The sequence below is a fragment of the Corvus moneduloides genome, chromosome 2 (genome assembly GCF_009650955.1).
Source record: "Corvus moneduloides isolate bCorMon1 chromosome 2, bCorMon1.pri, whole genome shotgun sequence".
Lineage (NCBI taxonomy): Eukaryota > Metazoa > Chordata > Aves > Passeriformes > Corvidae > Corvus > Corvus moneduloides.
The window spans coordinates 118,716,164-118,733,023 of NC_045477.1; the positions used below are offsets into that span (position 1 = coordinate 118,716,164).

The 16,860-nt window shown below is 43.2% G+C and overlaps 1 protein-coding gene across 5 annotated transcripts in view; it reads right to left on the reverse strand.

Moving 5' to 3' along the window:
• The window catches only part of PKNOX1 (PBX/knotted 1 homeobox 1), a 39,092-nt gene extending 25,716 nt beyond the window's left edge, over nucleotides 1–13,376 (reverse strand). For 2 of the 5 annotated variants that reach the window (XM_032101036.1, XM_032101041.1), the window contains exons 1-2: nucleotides 13,290–13,376; nucleotides 2,534–2,615 (exon numbers count right to left, since the gene is read on the reverse strand). The gene's annotated coding sequence lies outside the window, so the exon portion shown is untranslated. Of the gene's footprint in view, nucleotides 1–2,533; nucleotides 2,616–6,229; nucleotides 6,886–7,987; nucleotides 11,866–13,289 lie in introns of those variants that run through there. The other 3 variants (XM_032101039.1, XM_032101040.1, XM_032101037.1) reach the window with 3 other exon arrangements.
• Nucleotides 13,377–16,860: the final 3,484 nt, after the last annotated feature.

The window sequence follows — 16,860 nt, forward strand, 5'->3', positions numbered from 1 at the left end:
TAAATCAGCATTAGCCACAATAAGTGAGATACCTCTCAAAATACTTTAAGGGAACACATTCTAAAACATGAGCCCTGTAAGCATTTGCCTTATGTTTAAACATTTATTTTCTTTCATAAATGGCAGCTGACAGCCAGGGCAAGTGTCTGTCTCTATTGATAGACTGAACAGGCACATAGAAAATGCTGCTTTTCTTCCTTCTCAAAAGACTTATATTTAATTTATGACTGTGACATCGAAAGCATGGACCAGACTATCTTCAAAATAAAAGCAGAATAGTTGAAAACGATCAACAAAGAAAGAGCAAACACTATTTAATGATTATTTCAAAGCTGAGTAAGTTCCACACAAAACACTGCTAAAGAAAGAAACTGGCTGTGGGGGAAAGATTAAATTCTTAGGCAAAAATGAGAAAATAAAAAGTAAAACAGTTGTAGAAGAAGAAGAAGAAGAAGAAGGTCTTAGAGTTCACAGGGATGTGAGATCATGTTAGTGGCATGAAGAAAAACCTGGAGAGGAAGGCCAGAGAGATAATACATGTAAACTAGTAAAGACAGTAGGACATGGCAAGAATTTCTGGAGAACAAGACAAGCTGGACCAACCCCTCCTTCCAAATTTCCATAAGGAAGAGATGATCCACATCTGGAAGGCCCTCAGGCCACACAAAAGAAGAAAGGAGGTGCACAGCTTTGAGCTAGATCCATAGATTATTTCATCTAGAAGGACTTTTGCCCTATTTTATCCCAGGGGAATGACTGAGAGGATTCTACATGTGTATATCCTTTATTTCCCACAAGAGCTTCCCCTCTGACTTATAATTACAGTAGAAAAAGATTAAGCTATTAGGCAAGATAGGAACTGATGAGATTTAGTGAAGACAACCACCGCAAATCAAGAAGAACAAATTGAGCTAATCACACACTTCAGTTGAGGGAATTAACTGAGGAATTACTTCGGTTCACTAAAAAGAAACATTTCCTCAGTACTCAGTAGAGGCAAGGAACAAACTGCGTTAAACTTTAAGAAAAGTAACTGAAAAGGTATTTACAGATTTAGCTGTTCCAACTTCATTTGGGATGCAGCACCCAGGGCTCATTAGCAGGCACAGCCTCAGCAGATGCTCAGGCTGCAGACAGCGACGGGGCTCCTATCGCTCCCAGATGTTTATCACTGCCACCCTGCCACAGCTAATTACTTCCACAGCTCCACCATCGAGCTCGCACAACACATGGATGGTTTCTGATCCTTTTTACATCTAGTCAGCCGGGCTAGTTCAGGCCTCTCCCTGTTAAAGGTGGCTATGATGGAAAGCAGCTGACTCGGTCTGAAGCGGTTGCGGTGCACTCATACAACCCCTGCTCTTGGCTGACCTACTCGTGTGGTAATTTCTGGCTGATGTGCGTTGATTCTCGGCTCACAGCAGGACCATCTCTTACCAGCACACTGTGCCTTAGGACAGAGAATTTGGTTATCTGAGGTGAACCCAAGAATATATGACTTGAGAACAACTTACCTTTCAAAAGCCAATTATTCTCTGTGAAAGAAATTGAGAGTAGAGGGAAAACTGCGTTTGTGTTATATTCAAAGACTTACAAATAGCAAAAATAACCTGAGGGTGAGTCTGCCAGTCTGCTTCACACAGAACAGAACTAACTCTCATTCTATTTATTTTGAAAGCAAAGCATGTGGAAAACCCAAGGAAAAACTTAAGGTCATGTAACTGGAAGCTGATGCATGAACTGCAATCAGAAACTCCACTGGACACCTGTGGTGAAAGGGAATTCATAAAAGCATTGTGGTCTACAAAGCAAAGGGGAAAAAAAGGGAAGCCTTTAATAAATTGAGGTATGAAGGGAAAACATAAAGCAGAAAGGAAGCTAAATGAGCAGGGGTAATCATAATTAGAAATGTGGAGACTTTGTGCAAGTTGAGTGTGTAAGAGGAGAGTTAAAGGCGAGCTGAAACATATACACAAAGTGATCACTTGACATACATCACTCCTCACTTGTTCCACTTACTCCTTTATAATTAAGGGCACAGGGACCACCCAGTAACATTAACAGAAGGTGCAAGTGAGCTGGTGGAGATCAGTGGTATCATTTTTAACATATACAAGCTACAACAGATGTTTGTAACAGATATAAATAGTTACGCTTCAGGCTAGGAACTAACCACCAACCCTCTCAGGGTTGTGAGGGAACTGCCCAACAGACTTGCTAACAAGTAATCATGCCTTCTAATTTTCCCTCATACATGTTTCTTTGAAGTCCTTCAGAGAGAAATGCATGACTGGCAGATTTCGGCATGGCTCTTTGTTCATTCTTATTTAACTTTAGTCCTGGCACTTGCTATATAACATTAGATCCTTACATTCACACACCAAGTTAAAAAGAAACAAACATCAATTCTCTCTGACACATGAAAAGCATCTAGAACTGGCTTCCTTTTCAACACAATACATGATGATAGTTGTTTCCAGGGCACGCTGTTTTCTAAAGGAGATAAAATATTGGCTGTGAGAAAGCTGCTCACCCCTTTCCTTCAATGAGTTGAAGAAGACATTATCTTGTTCCAGCAGAGAGATCCCCCTGATGTACAATGTGAAGACAGAAACCTAAAAACCAACAGAGAAATAGTCAGAAGAAAACAACACCACAGAACACACATTCTAAGACTGACTATGATTTTTAAAAAATTGTTTTATTATGTCGTTCCCTCATCAAGTTTAAATGAACAGACAGGAATTTTTTTTGCACACTTTGCAAATTTTTGCATTGTTAATAATCTCTAATCACACCCAGTATCCCACGCTTGAACTTCTTATCCCATTATTTGATCTTTCTCTCATCTTATTCCATTCATTCTCTACATTCACCTTTGTCTCTGCTGACACCTCTAACAGAAGGCTCCATTTGGATAATAACCCACTCACTGTTCAACCTTCATATTTTACTCTCTGGCTCAGTGTCTGTCTGCCAAGACTAGACAAGACACATCCCAAAAATAAAACTACAAAATGCAAATAGGAATAACTCGCCACTGTTGTGAAAATTAAGCATGAAATCAAGAAAGGTGAGAGATTCTTTTTCCCCCATTTAAATCTCCTTCATCATCATTTAAAAACAATCCATGGTAAAATCAAAGCATGATGCTAGAAATGGGCCATTGTTAGGATCCTGTGTTCTGTGAAGACAGGTTCTGCTACAGGAATATTTGGCAATTTTAAAAAGCTTTCCAAAAATTACCACTTAAAATTACTTTAATTATATTTAATAGCACCCACTTGGTACATTGAAGCTACTTTTAAAAGTAGTAAGGATTGCAAAAGCAGAGTAGCAAAGATTGTGAAAACGTACTTAGAAAACACAACTGCTGAAAAGCATTAAAAAACCATCTCAGGGGAAGTTCCAGACACTAAGGTTGCACAGAGGCCACCAGAAATTATATGATGGCTAAAACACAGCTGAAATCTTGAATCAGATTGCTTCTCACACAGACAAAGTTCACAATAAGAACTGGAGAGAAGTAACTCCAACATTTTTGAAAGCAAGATGAAATTGGTCTTTGGATTTGAGAACCAATTTATGCACGTGTTGTTTTTCAAAAAGTGATGGTTTTCAGACAAGTTCACAGAAAAACAAAATGTGAAGGGCCACTCAATCTAGATGCCATCTCTGGTTCATGAAACCTGGTTCTAAACAGAGCAGGGAAGATATTTGAGAAGTTTTAAGGCAGTTTAAATTTCAGCCATTGGTTAGAGATTGAACGCTGAACAAGAAGGAGTTTCAGTCTGAAGTGATACACCTGGTCTTGAAGGCTCAAGGAGCAGATGGCACATTAAAAGTTCTTACCACTTTTCCTTAAACTGTCAAAGATCTATGTCTTCAGAAAATGGGCTTCTCTCATTTTTGCAGCTTCTTAATTCTGTTCGGAGGACAGTGTAGTAACCCTCTTAATCCCTTCTTGGCATGCCATGCATTTTGGTACTCATTCTCCCTTCAATTTACTGGGCTATTTTTCAAATAAAAGACTTCTCACTATTCATGGCATCTTCAGAACGGAGGTCACTGCCAGATTAATTGGGATAGATAAATAGATAAACTATCCATTCCTTGTCTCTGGTCAGACATAAGGAGGACTATTGCAAATCAGAAAATCCTGCTCCTCCATTCTGAAAACAACTGCAGCCGAGAACCGATGGTGCCACTGCTGCCAGAGCTGGTCAGTCAAAAATATTCAATGTATCAAGAAGTAGCCCTTACCTCCAAAGCCTTCAGCTGAAACTCTGGAAATAACATGTTTCTAAACAGTTTATGAGATAACGAGGGCAGGAACAAAGAGGTACTAAAGAAATGCAGGCCCAGCTGAAAGATGCTGCAGAGGGAAGGATGTAGCTGAGAAGGAACTAGAGGATATTGCAGTGATATTGCCCTCTTCCAAGAGACACTGGACAACATTTAATACTGCTGTCTACCCTAAAACTTATCAGCAAGAGAGATCTGAGCTTGCAGATCATGTCTTCTTGCGCATCTCAGTGGGGGCAAGAAGAGGGAGTAGATACACCTGTTCAAGGGTGGAGACAACACCAAGGCACTCTGGGGTCTTAACCTGGACTTGCTCTTGTCAATTTTTGTTTTCCTTTTATTCCTCTTGCAGACAAGCTTTAAAGTAATGCCATCATAATAAAAATACCTAACCATGAAACCAAAATGAAGGGCAACTTTGTCTCTCAGAAAGTGAATCACCACTGAGGTTTTTACTACGAAGTAAAATAGGAACTTGTTCATTCAAGTGTCCAAGAACCCTCGTTTGAGTCATCCTCTCATTCTGCACTTCAGCTTGCAGGAAGCAAAGACCTGTGCGTACATTCACGTGTACAAATATGAGCAGACACTAAGATCAATGTATTTTTCTAGGTTCAAATAATGACAGTAATAATTGATTCCAACAATGAAGCAGTAAGCAGAGCACCCATGCCAGGACTCATTCCACCATTGCTTCGGTGGTTATCCAGCTCCAACGACCTGCCCACGCAGAGTCATTCAGCGGAATTAAGACAAATCAATGTGAAGTTGATGCAGACAAGTTTATGATAGCTGTGCTCAGTGAGGATGTTCTCCTCATTCAGCACCAAGGTGGCTTCCATTTCCTCTATTTCATGTACTTATAAAGTTGAGTCATTATTTAGAATATTATACTTTGAAGAAAGACAATGTTCCTGCTCAGGAACATAACACCAGCCTCAGGGAGTTCCATCACAGAGATACAGCCACTCAGGTACTCTGCAACAGCTATGCTGTCAATTGCCCTGGGAGTCAAGCCCTAAAAAGCCACAAAACCAATTTTTGGCTGCAGTAAAATGAGATTTATTTTGTGTCACTTTGTTCCCTTTATTGTTTGGTGGTACAATAGAATTATTTATATGTTAATCTTGATGAATATGAGATTACATTAAAAAGAGGAATGAAAATTATACTTTAGGAAACTGAAAATTAAAAATCAATTAAAATCCACAACTAAAGTTGGATTTCTTCAGAAATACAGGCTACACTCCAAGCTACCATCATGTAGGATTGCATGTAGGATTTTGAACATACATACTGTGCAGCAATGACTTTATTCAGCAAGATGTCTCCAACAGTGGACCTACAGCTTTGTTGTCCCATTAATCTTTCACAGCATCCTCTTTACGTATCCCTCCATTTCAGATCTTAACAAGCCATACGAAGTATTCATATCACAAACCACCTTCCAAGCACCACCACACATTGTCACACAGCATGACCAACAACAAACCACCTCATTAAAAGATCTGTGTTCCTTTAGCAACTGACGCTTTGTTTAAACTCTGCTTTTGGTACATTTAATTCTGTAAATTCTCCTATTTGCAAGTACCAAATACCAAAAAATATTATAAAAAATGTGCCAGTTTATAAGTTAAAATTGCATATGCAGTTAACTGATAAAATGAATATTAAGGATGCACAGATCATAGGAATTCCTCCAGGCACAACAACAGAAGTAAAATTGAGGGGATCTGGGTCTTGTGAAGAACTCCAGCTTCTAATTCTGCACACATCCTTGGTGTGTGCACCAGTGTATTTCTTGGGAAAGGTGCATAATCATGGGTCACACTCCCAATTCACGTCATCACCAATTTACCACAATCATCCTTAACAAGGATGAGAAAGATGAGGAATTCTACCTAACCCAGTCATAAAACGTCACCTCAGTATGCCAGGTATCCTGCCCAAGGTAGCTCTTGGAATTCTGGAAGGAAATCCTCAGGTTGCTCTCCTACTTCCTGCAAAATAGAATCCTCATTCTTCTGACTCTAGAAAGGTCCTCAAATTCAAGGAACTTCCTGCAGCATCTCATTTCTCCTACCCAATTCACACAGCAATTTGACCCTGCTTTATTAGCCCCATAAAGTAATAGTGAGGAATTTAGGGGACTAAACAGCAATTTTGGCAAGAGAAAAACAAAACTTGGGGGAAAGAAAACCTCCCTCTTTAATTATTCTAAGACTCCTGAGGGGTTAGGGTATGAGGGAGCAAAAATATTTCCCATCACTCCCTCATCCACTGCCAATATTCACATAATAAATGCAGATTCCTTTTTTCTGTATTTTCAATACTACAAACTGGAGGACTTTTTATGGGTGCAGCATGAGAATCCTCACACACACATCATGAATCCTCACACATATTTTTTTGTTAAAGGATAGAGAATGATTTTTTTTTTGCTGTCAGTTTTTATGTGCTGTCATAACGTGTTGGACCCAAAAACCAGGAAGATGGTGTCACATCTGCCTTGCTGCTCTCGTGGCAAGAGGGTGGCATTGGAAAGACTACAAACACCCCTTACAGACCAGCACTTCCACAGCTGGAACTGATTCTGTACAACTTTCCTACTTACTGATATTTAATTACTTTTTCAAACACAATTTCATTTAAAAAAATTTAAAAATCAATAAACAGAAAAAAAGGTGAGAACTCCACCACCCTCCCCATTTCCCTGGCATTCCCCACATGGATAATCAGGGTTGCTTATGTCCTAGACACAACTCCATCCCTTTGCCACTGAAGCCTTTGGAATATCCACACAAGCACATCCCGAATCTCTTACTTTTGGAGACACTCACAGAACCATATCCTTCCAGGCAAATTAAACCAAAGCAACAGGAAATCCTATTTTCATCATGATTTGCATCAGCACCCAATAAACTATGACTGAAATGAATCTTGTTTTGTGTTTATGCTTTGTGGTTTCATAAAGAAGACACAGAATAACCACCAGTCTCTCTGCCTTTATTGCTATTGAATACTTTACAATGTGAGCAGTTTGTGTAAGCATATGTTATGTTTTCCAACATTTTTATTATAAAACCATAAAAGTTTCCAATAATTCTATGAAGGGCTGAATTCCTGATGCTATTGAAGTACAGTTGAAGGGTGAGGAGGAGTTTTATTAAAATAATAACTAATTTAAAATGGACTTTGGATGTCGAATGGGTAAGAAAATGCCCTCTACACATTTTTGGCATTTAAACAATTCATCAAGATCAAGATGTTCCCTTATCAATTACTTCATTTTTATGTCTTTTACAATTTCTGGAATAACAACCCCATTAATGAACCAAGAGTTAACTTGGATTAGCCAAAAAAACTGAAAGTGACACAAAATCCTGGTCCTGCAACTCTGTGTCAAATCCAGTTCCAATCCATCACTACCTTTCCCAGAATCCTCCCTGGTTTGACTCTAACATTGGGTCAAACCTGAATTAACTTCGTTTTCCTACTAAGTGTAGGCCTTAAAATGAACTGTCATTTTGTTTTACAAAATGATGATTAAATAAAAACTCTTCCTTTCCTGCTTGACTCTTGTTTCCCACCTCTCCCAAACACAAGTCTCTATCCCTCCAGGAGTTATGACTGCTGCCTAAGTGTTCTGGGGTAAAGAAAGACTATTTAGGATTAAACTTACCCATCACCTACTGCTGTGAGCTACAACATGCTGAACTACTTGGTCCAGGTGATGACTGCACAGTCAGGTGACATGCAAGGACCAACAAACAGGAAGATACTCATGTCACATGGAATATTCAGATAATTTAGTTAATAAGTATTTGCCCAGAAACATATATAAGCCTTGTTTTCCAAGAGCTCATGGTCTGTTGAAGTTTCTCAAGGAACAGCCATATGCTCCATGTGAATGCTTATGCTCCTTTCCCCTCTGCAACACTAAAATCCACAACTCAACTGCTGATATGCTCTTAAATAAGAAGAATCCCCCCCTTCTTTTAAATTAAGACATTTACCTTCTCTTAGAGTCATTTTCAAGATGCTGATTCATTTTAAAGTTGGCAGACTAACCCTGCTCAAACATATTCATCATGGCAAATTTCAGCAGGACTAACAACTAAACTACATAAACCCCTCAAAATAATAATAAAGATAACCAGGTAATCTTCTTTCTGATATTGCTGCTAATATGGCCTAGAATGCAGAAAACTGGGCTAGAACACCTAAATTAAGCGATCACAAACTAACCCAGAAGTTCTTTAGTTACAAAAACGTACAACACAGCACACACATTTTCATTCCCCCGTTCTCTAGGCACGTTAAACATGTACAAAGCTGCAATTTCTGTTCTCTAATTGCCTCTGTTTCCTTGGAATATAAAAGGCTTGGACTTTATTTTTCAGTAAATATGATAATATCCTTTTCCCTTTGCTTTGTTTGCTATGTAAGTCGTAAAACACCAAGCAGGATGTGAAGTATAGCCACACTTCCTAGCTTCTTCTGCCCTCAAGAAAAAACACAGGCAATTCCAAAAGCTCACCAATAAAATATATTGGAATTTGGAGGTTTAAAAGAAATGGATCCCTATTTCAGTAACCAGAAGTAAGCTGCCATATTCTACTTTTTTGCCTGAATTTCCCATCAGCTGCAGAAGAGAGAGCTGCAGATCTCTGGGCACAGCGGGGTAAGGGACAGTCGGTGATTATCACACTCAACTCCCATTTTCGAAAATCACCTTTTGACTCTCGGTGTACTTAAATGGCCCTCAGGTTTAATAGCAAATACCTCTTTTGTACACCTAGGTACTAAAAAATGAGAACACCATGGCCTGGAGCAGCTGCCACATCAAACCCCAAACAATGTGTTCCTGTGAAGGATAGGAACCAACCATGCGAGAACAAGACCTAAGTTTTAATTCCCTTTCTAACACCAACTTTTGCCTCTCAGTGCCATACATGACGTGGTATCCCCTTGCTGCTGGCAGGGGAACCAAGTTACTGCCCCTCACCGACTTCATAAAAATGTGTCACAGCTCCATAACAACAAAATTGGCATTTCCAGATCCATGGTGCCATTATTTCACTTTCTACCCCACCCCCAGTTCCACCTCATGAGTCCCGTGTTCCACAGGTCTGGTATGAAACCGCCTCAGTGAACAAAGTGAAGAACCCGCTACAGGTGTGAATATTTTAGTGTTCAGCTCCCTTGGGGAGATCTAGAATGGGCTGGGTACAAGATTTTGGCAACATCTGGCACCAAGTAAGCAAATGAAAGAACTCCATCAGCAGCTTTTTCTCCTTGCTCTTGGCATCCTCTTGCTTAGAAGAGCAGTAAGTTGTTTTACATTTTGTACAGCACTGAGCTGTGGCAAAATAAATCCCTCTGAGATTTCTCATTTTTAAACCTATAGACTCTTTGAACAAGTGAGACTGAAGTAACCAGCTGCTGCTGCTGCTGCAAGAGAGAGAGAAGTAACATTTGCAACATTTTTAATTTCACACAAAAAATTGCATTTGGTCTTACTTACACCAAAATAAAAATACTAATCTGCTTTACTGTAAGCTTTCACAGATGTGCCAGTTTTGCAGAGACAACATTTGGCTCCCAGACCACGACATAATATTCTGAAATACAATTTGGACTGCTTCATTCAGGACATTAACATGGCCATTAAAACAGGCAGTTCCACTGCCACAGTGGTGGTTCTGTGATCGTTCACCCTCGGCCACTAATACAGGGCTTAATTTCACCAAAGAGTTACTCTTTTCCAGGAAATTGAACTGCTCCTGAACACTTCTAAATTTGCTGTGGTAGCAATCAGAATTATCAGGGCTTTATTAGAGCACTGCATTTACAACACAGAAAAATACAGTTGGAAAGCAAAATTCTGAAGAAGAAATTACAGCTTGTAGAAGACTATCCATTTTATAAGACTAAAGCATTTAAAATAAATTTAAATTTATATTTCATTCATTCTAAACTCCTTTCAGTCCTATCATGGAAGACTGCAGGGACTTAGCTTTAAAATGTTATTTTTATTTAACCCAGATATTCCAAACTGTATTAAGAGTACAAATCAAGGCTATAAATTACTTAATCCCAGCTTGACTTTTTACATGCCAAAGTGAAATTTCCAAATACAAAATAAAATCTCCACCAACCCTAAAAACAACAACAATGGACTCAAAATGTGAAGAATTCTTGGGTTTTCTATCAGCACATGGGAAATGGTAACAAGAAAAATTTCAGCCCAGCAATACACACAAGCACAGATTAAAAAAATAAAAATGCATGGCCCAAACCCACTGAGGAGACCAATGAGAAATGATCTGAGCCTCCAAAATCCCAGTGCAGCACAACAGTTCCTACACTTCTCATCTTCACCCTGTGACTGAAGCACACTGAGCTCTGCCTTTCACCACTGAACTGGAGATTATGTAAAGAAAACACAGTGAAACCTACACTGAAGTTTTCCTGGGGATACTTTAATTATGAGATAACAGGAAAATATGTCAAGCAGTGACAGTCAAGAGTAAAAATATACTGTACAGTTTACAAAATAAACTGAAGATAGAACATATATGAAAAAAATAATTAGAATTATTTTGAATAGACTATGTGAATTGTTTGGGGGATTTTTTTCCCCCAGAAATGTTTGAAAACTTGAATGCAATGATTCTATATGTGGCTACACACAGACTCGGAAAAGGATAAATCTGCAATTTTATGTGACAGAAAACGCACTCAAAACGCACTTGCTGTTCTTGATAGTGTAGCAATGACACTGTCTGGAAATACATGTAAGGATGGATTTCTGATACAATCACAACAATTTGTGTCCCCGTTCAGTGTAATCCATAAGACTCACACATACAGCTAACAGGGACTGACCAGGACGCCATCCAGCTGCAGAAGCCATCTCACTTCAACCACACATACAAATATAGCTAAAGGGATATAACCCCATAGCACAGGCAGGCCATAAACAGATGACATCCCATAGAGGACAGGGAACAACCTGAGTGTATTCACGGTAGGGAGAACAGCAAGATCTGTGGCTATCCTAAGCCATAGCTGCTACAATTCTCCTCATCAAACAATCTACAGTGAAACTTTGTGCAAGAGCACACTTGAGAATGAAATTAGAAACTAACTATATGTGCACGTTTTTTGTAAAAGCTAAGAAAGGATTTTTTTAGTTAAAAAAAAAAATAAATGAGATATTTAGCATACTTTGAAAGTGACCTACACCTTCTTGCTATCCTCCACAGGATCTTAGCTCAAGTGTTTTCCACCATCCAGAACATAATGCCCATGTTCCCTGTTCCTGGGATGTTTAATGGAATGCACACAACCTATTCCAAAGAGGGGTAAGGACAAAAATGAATCTTGCCTGGGCAGCTCTCAAGTGCATGTCTTAAAAAACCAAAAAGCCTACAAACCAGCAATTCATTCACTTTGAAGGGTTTCATACCAGTGTCTCGTACTAGGAAGAAAATATTTACTGTGAGACTGGTGAGGCCGTGGCACAGGTTGCCCAGAGAAGCTGTGACTGCCCCTGGATCCCTGGAAGTGTCCAAGGCCAGGCTGGATGGGGCTTGGAGCAACCTGGGATAGTGGAAGGTGTCCCTGACTATGGGGTTGGAACAAGATGACTTGAAGGTCCCTTCCAACCCAAACCACTCTGGGATTCTTCCTCCCTAAACCACACCAGTCATTTACTCAGACAAAACTGCAAAAAGGGACCAAAAACTTCAGCAGCAGCAGATTAAAAAAATAAATTAATATTGTGACCTGTCTCTAAAATTACACTACATATGACCATTTAAGACTACGGAAAATATTTAATAAATTATTTTTAAAAATAGCAATAAGCTATGCAGAGAATTATCACGAATGTGTTAACTACTTATAATGTTATATTGTTAATTGACAGACTCCAGCGTGGTGGGAATGAAGGAAAGCCATGGACGGCTCCATGAGACCTGGGACATGTGGCTCATTGAGGCAATACTTGGGGATAAAACCAGCGCTTGATTTATTCTTGTTTACACACATCCCCAGCAGGGCCTCTGGGCAGTGTCAAGTCTCAGCTCCTAATTGCGGCCGCGTAAACACCCGGGAACCCTCGGCCTGGCTGTCGGGAAGGTGTCTGCTCACAACCGAGCCGGGAGACCACGGGGTCACACCGAAAAGAAGATACAAACGAGGGAGAAACCCAAAGCGGCTCTGCGCACACTGCCCCGACCGGGCTCCGCTTTCTATGAACGCCGAGGCGGGCGTGGGGGAACATCCCCTAAACCGGGGCAGCGGCCGGGGGGCATCTCCGCATCCCCTTCCTGCTGTCCCCCCGGGGCAGGGCAGGTGTGGAGGGGGACAGGGATCACAGCACGGCGAGAGGGAGAGCGGGGTGCAGCTGCCGCGGAGGTCCGAGCCCCCGGTCCGGTGCAGGGGCCCGCGGAGGCGGCGAGGGGCGGCGGCGGAGCTCCCGGAGCGCCCCCCGTTTCCCCCCCGCCTCCGAGGAGCGGCCAGCACAGCGCTGCCCCTTTAAGCATCGCGTCGCCTCCTCTCCCTTCCTCCCTCCCCCCCCATCCCATAGCCCCCATCTCCTTCCTCCTCCTCCTCCTCTTCCTCCTCCTCCGCGCGGATCCGCGCGCGCTCCCGCGTCCCCTCCCCGCGCGCGCCCCCGCCGGGACACAACGGGCGCACGGCGGCCGTTCGAGAACCTTCCTCGCTTCGCTCCCCCCCCCACCCCTCCCCGCTTTTCCCCTCCTTCCCCTCCCCGCGCCCGCCACCGCCCCTTAAACCCCCCGGTCCGTGCGAGCGGCGGCGAAGCGCGGGTGCCCCTTTCTCCCCTGGCCGCCGCCGCCCCGCTCGCCCCTTCCCCAGCCGCTCTCCCGCTTCCCCGGTGCGGCCGTGCCCGGGCGGCGGGCGCGCCGTGATGGACGGCGGGGCTGGAGCGGGGTTTGAGTGACAGCGCTTACCTCGGGTGCCAATCTTCGTCACACTGACAAGCGGCTGCAGCAATCGGGACCCGCACCGCCGCCGCGCGCGTCACCGCGCGCCGCCGCGCCCGGCCAATCGCCGCCCGCGCCGCCCCCGACGCCACGGCGCGCCTCATCAATATTCATCGCCGGAGGGCGGGGCTTGGGCGCACCGCCCCTCCGCATTGGGGCCGCCGGTCTCGCCCTCATGAATATGGATGAAAGGGCGGGGAAGCAGGGCGGGCGAGGCCACGCCCCTCGCCGTGTGTGAGGCGGGGGGATGAAACCACTGCTGGGGGTGGGGGGAGGAGGGAGGTACCAAGTGGCTCCGGCGTGAGGGGAGAGGCGGGGGCTGCTATGGCGGTTTCCTGCAGCGTTCCCTCGGCCGGCGCTCGCTGCTCGCCCTGGGGTCGCCTCAGGGCGCGGCTCCCCGGGCTTGGGGGAGTCCCTTGGCTCGTTGTTGGGGCTACGAGTCCCCGCGTCTTGTAGGATGCCCCCGGGAGCCGCCTGGAGCGGGCGGGGGTCGCCCCGGGGAGCCCCGGCTGCGGGAGCTGCGATGGAGGCTCCCCACAGGCTTTCCCAGGAACTTCTCCTGCGGCCTGCGAGGGGTGAAACTGCCCGGCCGATCCTTGTGACCCTTCCAGCCCCGAACCTGCGCCCGCCTGTTCTCCCCAAACCCCCAAACTGCGGGATTTGAGTGAGGGCGGACCTTCGCTATCCCTCAGGGCCTTGCCTAGGGATCAGGTGCTGCTCAGGACCCTGCCCAGGTCTTGCTCGGGTCCTGCCATGCCCTGAAATAAGGATGCTGACCACACATGGGGTTTTTTGTACTGAAACTCCACTTGGGAGGAAGCAGCGCTGTCACAGCTCTTTCCCCCATGAGTTACCACTGTTAAATATTCCCCCTTTTCCCAAACCATTCCTATATAAGGGGCAGGAAAGTGTCAGGAATGTGATTTCAGATGGGTGCCCTGTGACTTGGCCGTTTGGCTGTTGGGATATTTAAAAAGTGTCTCTGCTGAGCAAAAGGTCTGGAATGCCTTTGAGTCATGCATGTCACAGGTGATCGATCTGTCGTCTCCACCTTGTTCCTCCTTCTCTAAAAGACTTCTAAAAGATCACCCCGCAACCCCTCGCTGGCTTTGAGAGCAGAGGTTTGCAAGGGGAGGAAGAAGGTGACACATAAAAAGCAAATCTCATTTTAGGAAGCTCAGTTTAAACCCAAAGCAGATTTACTTTCAGGTCTTGTAGTCCCTCTGCAAAAGCTGCCACTGGGATTCTATTTGATTATCCTGTACCCAGTAAACTGGGAATACCCTACATTTTTTCATGGTCCATGCCACTCTTCCAGTAGCAAGTCAGCTATTTTTTTGTTTGTTTTTATATAACACTTTCCTGGCCAGGCCACTTTAAAAAGAGCTGGCTAATAGTTTGGCAATAGAAACAGCTACTTAAATGTTCCTGCAAGCCAGGTCTGCCCTCCGTCCTCTGCGCGTCACTGCTGTGTCAAGACCCTGCTCAGCCAACAAAACTGCTTCAGGAATCTTGTCACCCTGTGCACACTGCCACCATTTGTCCACTGACAAAACAGTTGCTCCATGCCCTCGCCAGACCGCCTGGAGCCTTCACAGGAGTTCCTTTTCCAGCCATTTTTCCCTGCACAGTGAGAACCATGTGGACATCGCGCTTGTGAGCAGAGAGGGAACTTGTACACCAAGCAGAGAGGGTGGGAGTGGAACTGAGCTGTGCTAATCCAGAGCACTCAGATGGGTACATCACAGCTCAGTGTTAATGGGAATGATTTATTTAAACAAGATTAGGGAAAAAAAACCCCAACCAACTCTTAGTTTGTCTCATTCACAAGAGCCTCTTTCTCTGTTTCCGCTCCTGTGCTGTGCAACAACACCTCTCATACAGTTCCTGTGGCCAGGTTGGCTGCTTCTACCACAAGTTTCAGCTCTCATTATCCCTGACACATTCATTAGTGACACATTCACTAAACAGTGCTTAAAATTAACTCATTCCCATGCCCAGACCTGCCTCTTCTTCAAATTTGATTCTCCCTGCAACCCCTTTGTTCTCCTTCTGCCTCGCCTGCACTTCTTTGAATGGGAGTTCAATGATTTCTTCTGAGAATGTACAGATTAAATTAAAACTAATTTAGTTTCTGTGTAATCTCTCCTCTCAGTGATCTTCAAAGCCTTTCTTGATGCCTTTCCCAACTTGAATTTTCATTTCTCCTCCTTCTTCCCTTTGCTTTTCCTTCCTTTCCTAACTGCTACTTTCTATTCCCGAGCTCCCCCCTCACATACAACAGGTGTAGAAATTCCTCATCTACTGTTTCCCCCTCACCCCAGTAATCCCGTATTTTGGTCGCCTTTGTAGTTAAAGTTACTCCATCTTTTACTCTCCTCAGCCTCTTACTCTTTTTGTGATTTCAGTAGATGTTTTAACTCCCTTGATCTTAAAGCTTGTGACCAGAATGAAGAAAGCCTGGTTCCCCACACATCTGTGCCTCGTTGTTTGTTAGCTTTAAGGTGTAAGACGAAAGTTTTAACTGAAATCTCTTCCAAAGTTATGATTTATTTAAGGTTTCTCTTTAGTCAGTGGATGCCGTTGCCCAAAAGTTCCTGCTGCAGATTTTCCATGATTTGGGGAGAATGTGATACATCCTCCCTGTTCCACAACTTATTTTCATGAAAGTCACAGGAACTAAATAATTGTGTCAGCTTTAATCCTGTCGGGGGTAAGACACTAGATTAAAACATTATTAAATGACGTGGGTACACCCTCAGATGTACCTCTACCTACATGACATGACTGTATAAACCTCATTCCCACAAGAAAATAACCTAAAAATCATTCTTGATCAAACTCGTGACTTCCAGCTCACTGAAAGCTCTGATCTCACTCACTGTCAAGAGGTCCCTGCTTTTCAGTTTGTCTTCAGTCATCTCTGATACAGCTTCTGCAGGCTTAATTTTTAAATCTTAAGCTTAATTTTTAAAACATCACAGCTGAAATGGCTCCAGGAGATGAAGATTTAAGAAAAGCTCTAAAAATTACAGGACCATTGAGAGAAGCTGGCAACTTGGAAAACAGGAGCAGCAGGGGAAAAGAATGAAGAAGTAACTGAGATGAGTGATCCAAAGGCAAACAACAAAAAATACCAACAAAACGAAACAGAAAGAGAAAGGACAGACGCCTTTTCTTTCTGTTTCTAATTGTCCAAACAAGGAGTGTTGTCCCTCATCAGATCTGCAAAAGAACAAGGATCCAATCCATAGGATGGAAGACAGAACTCCCGAGGAAATTCTCCATACTACAAATCTTAAAAAGATTCTTACACAGCTGATGAGGTTTTATGCTCTGAGCCCCCATTGGTATGGGTGCACTCGCTTCAATGCAGTGGCGAGAGGGCTGCTTTTCTTTCTAAAAGAGCAAAAGCCACATGGCAGGGTGAGCGAAATGCCATTTTAATATTTTGTAATAGCAAATGACAAGTACATAAAAATGGGGTTTGGCAATATTCAGGCAAATAATAGAACACTCAGATTCTCTAACTTCTGCT